This window comes from Heptranchias perlo, unplaced genomic scaffold (assembly GCF_035084215.1).
Source record: "Heptranchias perlo isolate sHepPer1 unplaced genomic scaffold, sHepPer1.hap1 HAP1_SCAFFOLD_55, whole genome shotgun sequence".
Classification (NCBI taxonomy): Eukaryota; Metazoa; Chordata; class Chondrichthyes; order Hexanchiformes; family Hexanchidae; genus Heptranchias; species Heptranchias perlo.
Genome location: NW_027139570.1, coordinates 4,234,762 through 4,245,037, shown reverse-complemented (window position 1 = coordinate 4,245,037; position 10,276 = coordinate 4,234,762). Strand labels below are relative to the sequence as shown.

General features: G+C 44.5%; 3 non-coding genes across 3 annotated transcripts; 1 reads left to right on the top strand and 2 right to left on the bottom strand.

The window, feature by feature from the left end:
* Positions 1-307: 307 nt before the first annotated feature.
* On the bottom strand, positions 308-379 carry trnaw-cca (transfer RNA tryptophan (anticodon CCA)). The gene has a single exon. It is a non-coding gene; the product is annotated as a tRNA-Trp (tRNA).
* A 7,164-nt stretch (positions 380-7,543) lies between these two features.
* On the bottom strand, positions 7,544-7,626 carry trnal-uag (transfer RNA leucine (anticodon UAG)). Its single transcript has one exon. It is a non-coding gene; the product is annotated as a tRNA-Leu (tRNA).
* Positions 7,627-7,937: 311 nt separating this feature from the next.
* On the top strand, positions 7,938-8,009 carry trnae-cuc (transfer RNA glutamic acid (anticodon CUC)). The gene has a single exon. It is a non-coding gene; the product is annotated as a tRNA-Glu (tRNA).
* The last annotated feature ends 2,267 nt before the right edge of the window (positions 8,010-10,276 follow it).

Here is a 10,276-nt window from a genome sequence, read left to right as displayed (position 1 = left end):
TCAGACAATTTTCTGTTAACAAAGCGCTCAATCTATTTCTTTTGTCTATTTCCAGATGTTTCCAGACGCTGTCTGCTTCTCTGCCCTGTGTTTATCTCACTATGTGTCCACCTGCAGGGTGGTTTTTGAACGAAGACGCGTGTTTGTCTTCTGTTTGTTACATTAAATAAATGAGGGCAACAGGTGCTTCCCTCCCTGACACTGGGGAACCAGAGGCAGATTTTAGAGCAGGGTTCTGTGAATTGTGAAGACACAAAGAAAACATTAATTGCGGAATTATCCAAACAAGCTCTAAGGGAAAAAACTGTGATCCCGACGTGATTTGAACACGCAACCTTCTGATCTGGAGTCAGACGCGCTACCGTTGCGCCACGAGGCCGAGGTGCTGCAATGGGTGTTTGTTTCTATCAATGTTTGTCAAGAACCGCTTTATAGCTCTGAGATTGGTGGAATGTGTTGGCTTTCAAATCCCCGCCCACTCCCACCGGATGTCAGGCAGCATCAGAAGTCGCCTTCACCTGTCAGCGGCAGCATGGCGCTCGCTTCCATCGCCTGCTGTCAGCGGACTGCAGCAAATCCAATTACATTCATCCTGCACCCAGAATTATCACATCACAGGAAAAGGATGTGGGAAACTGCTCAAGATACATAACAGGACGGGAAACTTCTGAAAAACACGTGGACTTTCGATGTTTGGACTTTGGTTAGAACTGCAAAAAAGAACGTGTGAAAATATAAACTATGGGTGTGATGTTTATATATGAAGTGAATGTTTGTTCGCGGATTTCTCCCGTTACTGTGGCAATTATGGGTTGTTAATCCATCAACAATAACTTCCACTTGATTTTAGCCAGAGCGTTACAAAATAGCAAGTTTAATAGATTGACTTGCAACAGAGTTGCACTACAGCTGTCTTCAACATTACATTCAACAGTATTATTATTATAATACAACTGTCTACAGATTACATTAATGACAAGCAATCAACACAACCTGACCTATCTGCGAATCCAGGTATATCAGACCTGACATTTGCGGACTGCCTGTGGCAATGGGCTTCTGACTGTCCCCTATTGAGAGCTCTAACATTTGAGAAGGGAGCATGCCCTATCTTTATACGATTCGGCTGCATTGTTCTGTACGTAAGCACCACTGATCTTAACTCATGGTCGTAAACCATCCCACTTTGCTGACTCTCAGAAACCACCAAGGATTGTTTCATGTCTTAGTGCTTATTTAGCCTTTCTCTGTCATCAGGTTTTGGATGCTGATACTAGGTTAGCACAACCTGGAGTTCAGGTGTCCAGGACACCCAAGTTTCTCTGGACATCAACATTTAATAGTTTCTCACCATTTCAAAAATAATCTGTTTTTCTGTTCTTCCTACCAACATGAATAACCTCACATTTTCCCACATTATACTGCATCTGCCACCTTCTTGCCCACTCATTTAAACTGTCTGCATCCCTTTGCAGAATCTTTGTGTCCTCACATCTTAGTTCTCCATCCACCTTTGTATCATCAGCAAACTTGGATACATTACACTCGATCCCCTCATCAAGTCATTAAAAGTCTTCTATAGGCATATAAATAGCAAACGGGTGGTAAGAGGAGGGGTAAGACCGATTCGGGACCAAAAAGGAGATCTACGCATGAAGGCATAGGGCATGGCTGAGGTACTAATTGAGTATTTTGCATCTATCTTTACTGGGGAAGGAAATGCTACTTAAATCACAGTAAAAGGGGAAGTAGTTGAGATACTGGATGGGGTGAAAATTGATAAAGAGGAGATACTAGAAAGGCTGGCTGTACTTAAAGTAGAGAAGTCACCCGGTCCGAATGGGATGCATCCGAGGTTGCTGAGGGAAGTAAGGGTGTACATTGCAGAGGTGCTGGCCATAATCTTTCAATCCTCCTTAGATACAGGGTTTGGTGCCAGAGAACTGAAGAATTGCAGATGTTCCACCCTTGTTCAAAAAAGGGTGTAAGGATAAACCCAGCAACGACAGGCCAGTCAGTTTAACCATGGAGGTGGGAAGCATTGAGAAATGATAATCTGGGACAAAATTAATAGTCATTTGGACAAGTGTGGATTGATAATAGAAAGCCACTGTGGATTTGTTAAAAGCAAATCGTGATTGAGTTTTGTGATGAGTTAACAGAGAGGGCTGATGAGGGCAATATGGTTGATGTTGTGTTTCTGGCCTTTCAAAAGGCGTTTGATAAAGTGCCCACAAAATCGGCCTGTCAAAAGGGGCGATAGTGGCTGCTTCCTTATTCTTTAAAAGCGCTTTCTTTTATTTCACTCAACAGATAACTTTGAGTGAGCGAAAACTGATCCACAGTGACGCTTATTTCAAGTTTATCCCCTTTTAATCTGAAAGGATATATTGGCCTTGGAAGGAGTGCAGCACAGATTCACCAGATTGTTACCAGGGTGCAATGCGTTAAATTATGAGAAGATGTTTTGTAAACACGGCTTAAAATCACACAAGTCGCACTGCAAAATGTTTTCATTTTTGATACATACATTAATATCCTGGACTTGGGTATACAGGGTATAATTTCAAAGTTTGCAGATGACACGAAACTCGGGAATATAGTAAACAATATGGTGTATAGTATCAGACTTCAGTAGGACATAGTTAGCCTGGTGAAATTGACTTTATTAATAGAGGCACAGAGTACAAAAGCATTGGAGTTCAGAAGAATGAGAGGTGATCTTATTGAAACATATAAGATTGTGAAGGGGCTTGATCGGGTGGATGTCGTAAGGATGTTCACAAGGATGGGGGAAACTAGAACTAGGGGGCATAATCTTAGAATAAGGGGCTGCTCTTTCAAAACTGAGATGAGGAGAAACTTCTTCACTCAGAGGGTAGTAGGTCTGTTGAATTTGCTGCCCCAGGAAGCTGTGGAAGCTATATCATTAAATAAATTTAAAACAGAAATAGACAGTTTCCTTGAAGTAAAGGGAATTAGGGGTTACGGGGAGCGGGCAGGAAATTGGACATGAATTTAAATTTGAGATTAGGATCAGATCAGCCATGATATTATTGAATGGCGGAGCAGGCTCGAGGGGCCGATTGGCCTACTCTTGCTCCTATTTCTAATGTTCTTATTTAACAAAGTTATGCTTAACGTTTATAAAACACTGGTTAGTCTGCAGCTGGAGTATTGTGCTCAATTGTGGGCAACTCACTTTAGGAAAGATGTCAAGGCCTTGGAGGGGGTGCAAAGGAGATTTACTAGAATGATAACAGGGATGAGGGACTTCAGTTATGTGGTGAGAATGGAGAAGCTGGAATTATCCCCTTAGAGCAGAGAAGGTTAAGGGGAGATTTGATAGAAGTGTTCAAAATCATGAAAGGTTTTGATAGAGCAAATAAGGAGAAACTGTTTTCAGTGGCAGAAGGGTCGGTAACCAGAGGACACAGATTTCAGGTAATTGGCAAAAGCGCCAGAGGCGACATGAGGGAACATAATTTACACAGCGAGTTGTTATGATCTGGAATGCGCTGCCTGAAAGGCCGGTGGAAGCAGATTCAATAGTAACTTTCAAATGGGGATTGGATAAATACTTGAAAAGGAAAACAATTTGCAGGGCTTATGAGGAAAGAGAGCTTATGGGTGGTGGGACTACTTGGATAGCTCTTTCAAAGAGCTAGCACAGGTACGATGGGCCGAATGAACTCCTTCTGTGTTGTAACATATTAAGTGTTGCTGGACGGAGAAGCAACGCATTCCAAATCAGAACAGAGACAGGAGACTCAGTCAGTTCCCCATTGTTTTTAATTAGATGTAGCGGTTTCCTTAGTATAGCGGTTATCGCGTTTGCTTTACACGTGAAAGGTTCCCGAGTGGAAATATTATATTGAAACTTGCTCTCCATTAACCTCCATGGAGGAGTTTTTTTCCCCTGCCAAAAAGGGCGACAGTGGCTGCTTCCTTATTATTGAAAAGCGGCATCTTTTACTTCACTAAACAGATAACTTTGAGTGAGAGAAAACTGATCCTCGGTGACGCTCATTTCAAGTTTTATTCCCTTTTACTCCAAAAGGGTATATTGGCCTTGGAAGGAGCGCAGCCCAGATTTACCAGAATGTTAGCAGGGCTCGAAGGGTTAAATTATGAGGAGCGGTTACATACTTGTATTCCTTGGAATATGGAAGATTTTTGTGGATTTTGAAAGGTAGTTAGACAAACTCTTTCCACTGTTAAGGGAGTCGAAGCCAATATCACAATATCACAATAGCTGTTTTACGAGTGAAAACGGCCCTTCGCATCACTGTGAGTGTAAGAGACGAGCCTCTTGGTGCCGCGTCCTGTACAGTGAATGTCAAAACTTTTAAAAGATGCAGAAAGTGTCAGGGATTCAGATGCACAAACCTCTAATGGGAATGAAATTTTATCAGAGGTTGCAGCCTTCCCGACTTCTCTTGCCCTTTGCGAGGCACCTGTTCCGGTTTAAATTCACAAACTGGATGAGTTGGTGATCACGGTACAGCAGACTCAGCGGTCCCGGGTGTGAGAGAGAGAAATCAGCCCGGGCGCGGCCACAATGTGCGCGGTGACACTGCACGGGAGGTCGGGGTGCGTCAGAGCTGGGGTTCGCTCCTAAAAGCAACATAAAAAGTTTAAAAGAGAACCCACGACCCTGAGAGTAAGAGGCTCATGCTCTACCGACTGAGCTAGCCGGGCGTGAACGAACGTAGCACTCTTGTCTGTCATTGCAGTAAACTCGCCCCTGGGTATGCATGTGCAGCAATCCCAACATGACATCCATCTCATTAGCTGTGTTTATCTGTGTGTGTGTGTCAACCTGCAGGTTGATTTTGAACGAATACGAGTGTTTGTCTTCTGTTTATAACAATAAATAAAAGAGGGCATTGGACACTTCCTTCCCTGACACTGGGGAACCAGTGAGACAGACTTGTTATTGTGAAAACGCAAATAAAACATTAATTGCGGAATTATATGGACTCTTATCAGCGCCAAAAGTAGCTTTACAATATATACACCCAAGGAAGATGGTAGTGGTTGTTGGAGGCCAATCATCCAAGCCCCAAGGCATTGCTGCAGGAGTTCCTCAGGGCAGTGTCCTAGGCCCAACCATCTTCAGCTGCTTCATCAATGACCTTCCCTCCATCATAAGGTCAGAAATGGGGATGTTCGCTGATGACTGCACAGTGTTCAGTTCCATTCGCAACCCCTCAGATAATGAAGCAATCCGAGCCTGCATGCAGCAAGATCTGGACAACATCCAGGATTGGGCTGATAAGTGGCAAGTAACATTCGCGCCAGATAAGTGCCAGGCAATGACCATCTCCAACAAGAGAGAGTCCAACCACCTCCCCTTGACATTCAACGGCATTACCATCGCCGAATCCCCCACCATCAACATCCTGGGGGTCACCATTGACCAGAAACTTAACTGGACCAGCCATATAAATACTGTGGCTACGAGAGCAGGTCAGAGGCTGGGTATTCTGCGGCGAGTGACTCACCTCCTGACTCCCCAAAGCCTTTCCACCATCTACAAGGCACAAGTCAGGAGTGTGATGGAATACTCTCCACTTGCCTGGATGAGTGCAGCTCCAACAACACTCAAGAAGCTCGACACCATCCAAGATAAAGCAGCCCGCTTGATTGGCACCCCATCCACCACCCTAAACATTCACTCCCTTCACCACCGGCGCACTGTGGCTGCAGTGTGCACCATCCACAGGATGCACTGCAGCAACTCGCCAAGGCTTCTTCGACAGCACCTCCCAAACCCGCGACCTCTACCACCTAGAAGGACAAGAGCAGCAGGCACATGGGAACAACACCACCTGCACGTTCCCCTCCAAGTCACACACCATCCCGACTTGGAAATATATCGCCGTTCCTTCATTGTCGCTGGGTCAAAATCCTGGAACTCCCTTCCTAACAGCACTGTGGGAGAACCGTCACCACACGGACTGCAGCGGTTCAAGAAGGCGGCTCACCACCACCTTCTCAAGGGCAATTAGAGATGGGCAATAAATGCCGGCCTTGCCAGCGACGCCCACATCCCGTGAACGAATAAAAAATAAATAAATAAATTAATTAATTAATAAATATATACGACAGATACAACTCCCAGATATATTTAGAAACCTTATATGCATTCCCTGGTGGTCCAGTGCTTTGGATTTGGCGCTTTCACCGCCGTGGCCCCGATGCGATGCCCAGTCAGGGAATTTAATCTCATAAAAAGCATTGTCAATTTTGTAGAATCATCGCAAATTTGCGGCACAGAAGGAGGCCATTCGGACCATCGCGTTCGCGCCGGCCGTAAATGAGCCATCGAGTCCAATCCCATTTTCCAGCACTCGGTTCGTGGTTTTGGAGGTTACACCACTGCAGGTGTATAGCTAAATATTTTTTAAAAGTAACGAGGGATTCTGCATCTACCACCCTTTCAGGAAGTGAGTTCCAGACCCCCACCACTCTCTGGGTGAAAAGACTTCTCCTCAGCTCCCCTCTAATCCTTCTATCAATCACTTTAAATCTATGCCCCCTGGTTATTGATCTCCCTGATAAGGGAAATAGGTCCTTCCCATCCACTCTATCTCGGCCCTTCATAATTTTGTACTCCTCAATTAAATTACCCCTCAGCCTCCTCTGTTCCAAAGAAAACAACCCCAGTCTATGCAATCTTTCCTCACAGCCAAAATTCTCCAGCCCTGGCAACCTCCTCGTAAATCTCCTCTGTACCCTCTCTGGTGCAATCACATCTGTTTTGACCAGTCTGTCAATTGGGACCTTGTCAAAAGCCTTGCTAAAATCCAAGTAGACGACAACAAAGTACTCCAGGTGTGTTCTCACCAAAGCCCTATTTAATTGCAGCAAGACCTCCTTATTCTTATATTCCAACCTCCTTGCAAAAAGGCCAACACACCAGGGGCTGAGTTTAGAATCGTAGAAGGATGCAGCTCAGAAGCAGGCCATTCGGGCCATCGCGCCCGTGCCTTGTCCGACAAATCATGTACCAGATTCTCCTGAATTCCAAGGTGTGGAACGAAAGCGAACAACAAAAGCCCTTACATTCGACCGTGGAGGTACAGGCAATTCTCTGAGAAACCGGTTTGCCTATTTCCCGGTGTTTATCTCTGTGCGTGTGGAGCTGCAGGCTGATTTTGAATTAATAAGTGTGTATGTGTATGTTTCCTCCAATAAATAAATGAGGGAATTAGACTCTTCTCTCCCTGACACTGGGGAAGGGTCACAGATCAGCCATGATCTTATCAAATGGCGGAGCAGGCACGAAGGGCTGAATGGCCTTCTCCTGTTCCTTTGGCACATTTCCCCAAGTGTCCATTCTCTCCATATTTGTTGAATGACCGCCTTGTCTTTCCAGCATATTTTGGTTTAAAGCTCGGTTTCGGGATGAGCCGGTGTGCGTCAAAACGTGCCGTAGATGGAGACCGGGTTGGTTGTTGCGGGAAGAGCAAATCAACTGGGCCGAAAAATCAACTGCAGCTCAAGCAACATATAAAATCGGAGTCAAAATAACCGATGTCAGAAGTGGGATTCGAACCCACGCCTCCAAAAGAGACTGCGACCTAAACGCAGCGCCTTAGACCGCTCGGCCATCCTGACTGATAAATGACTCACTCATTCGCCACCTTTTCCACATTGCGAACCGCCCACCCCCCCAACCAAACCGGAGAAAGTTTCACTCACTCCAGTGCTTGGTAAGATAAATGCTGCTGGAAAGGCTCGGTGAGCGGGTTGCCACCTCCCCGGGTTTTCCTGAGCCTATTGTACTTTATTCCTATTTAATGACGGGAATATCCGCTATCATGAGCTAAAAATAATTAAAAGCTGAATCACAGAGAAAGGGAAATCCATATTATCTCTGATAAACCAACCACCAGACCGTGAGAGCGCCGAATCCTAACCACGAGACCTCCCTGGTGGTCTAGTGGTTAGGATTCGGCGCTCTCACCGCCGCGGCCCGGGTTCGATTCCCGGTCAGGGAAGCAACTTTTGATCACTTGTTATATTGGTCGCATGAACGAACTCAAAGTCTGTGGGAAAAAAAAAACAATGATTGTTTTAATCACCATGAATTAACTGATAACGTTATGTTGCAGAATGAAAGGCGACTGAGGGAAGTTGGAAAACTTTAATAATTTCTTTTGTGCGATGATCTTTTTAACCCTTCTCATTTTGCACACTGTATTCTGAAGGGCTCGGTTTAAAATGTTCAATGCTCCTTAAATTTAACAGGACCGGCTATTTCACAGAGAAAAAATTAATTTGCCCCAACATCATGTTTTTGCTTGGAATTGAACCAGGGACCTTTCACGTGTGAAACAAACGTCATAACCACTACACTACAGGAACCTCTGCTTTGGTTGTCAGCCAGAAGTTAGAATGACTGCATTGATTCTCTTTCATAACTATTCAAATGATCGAAGTTGCACAAGTCACAAAAGAAAAATGTTCATTTCAAAGTTATTAAACTCCCAAATGTGGCCTGCCTTGTTTGGACAGGGGTTGACCCAGACGTCACAGCCTCAACAAAGCATATTTTCAACATTTCCATTGGGAACAGGAGGAGGCCATTCTGCACCTTGAACCTGTTCCGCCCTTCAATTAGATCATCGATGATCTGTACCTCAAATCCATTTACCCGTCTTTGCTCCCTATCCCTCGATACCCTCACCCAACAAAAATCTATCGATCTCAGTCTTGAAAGCTTCAATTGACCCCCAGCATCCACAGCCTTTTGGGGGTCAGAGTTCCAGACTTCTACTGCCCTTTGTGTAAAAAAGTGCTTCCTGATTTCGAACCTGAATGGCATGGTTCTAATTTTAAGGTTATGTTCCCCTCGTTCTTCATTCTCCAGAGGAAATTGATTCTCTCTCTCTATTCTATCGAATTATTTAAACATGTTAAACAGCTCGCTCAGACCGCCCCTCAATCTTCTATACACGAGGGAATATGAGCCCAATCTCTGCAGCCTGTCCTCATAATTTAACCTTTCTCGCCCCAGTAACATTCTGGTGAATATGCTCTGCACCCCCTCCAAGGCCAATCTATCTTTCCTTAGGTGCAGTGTCCAAAACTGAACGCAGTTACTCCAGACACAGTCGAACCAGAGCTTTATTTTACTGGAGCATAACTTCCACTTCTTTATATTCCAGCCCCCTGAGATAAAGGCTAACATTCCGTTAGCCTTTTAAATTATTTTTGGACCCGTCCGTTAGCTTTTACTGATTTATGTAAATGAACCGTTAATTCTCTCTGCTTCTCCACAGTTCCGAGCTTCTTACCATTTGGAAAATATCCTGACCATAGTTCCAACGAGGATTACCCAACATTGAACTCCATCTGCCATAGTTTTGCCCACTCACTTAACTATCAATATCCCTTTGCAACTTTCCACTTTCATCCACACTACTTACTGTACCACCTAACTTAGTGTCATCAGCAAACTTGGATATACGACTGTCTGTTCCTTCATCTAAAACATTGATAAATATGGTGACAAGCTGAGACCCCAGTTACAGATCCCTGGGGGACACCACGAGTCCCATCCTGCCAATTGGAGTATGTACCCATTATCCCTACTCTCTGATTCCTATCTCCTAACCAATTCTCTACCCATGTCAATACTTTGCCTCAAGTTCCATGCGCTTTCATTTTTGCCAACAGTCTCTTGTGTGGAAACTTATCAAATACCTGTCAGAATTCCATATAAATAATATCATAGGAACATAGGAACAGGAGTAGGCCATTCAGCCCCACGTGCCTGCTCCGCCGTTTGAGAAGATCATGGCTGATCTGTGATCTAACTCCATACACCTGCCTTTGGCCCATATCCCTTAATACCTTTCATTGCCAAAAAGCTATCAATCTCAGATATAATTTCGCAATTGAGCCAGTATCAATTGCCATTTGTGGAAGTGAGTTCCAAACTTCTATCACGTCTGTGTGTAGAAATGTTTCTAATCTCGCTCCTAAAATTTCTGGCTCGAATTTTTAGACTGTGCTCCCGACTCCGAGAATCCCCGACAAGCGGAAATAGTTTCTCTCTATCCACCCTATCCGTTCCCCTTAATATCTTATAAACTTCGATCAGATTATCCCTTAACCATCTAGACTCCAGCGAATACAACCCCAATTTGTGTAATCTATCCTCGTAATTCAACCCTTGAAATCCGGGTATCATTATAGTAAACCTATGCTGCACTCCCTCCAAGGCTAATATGTCCTTCTGAAGGTGCGGTGCCCAGAACTA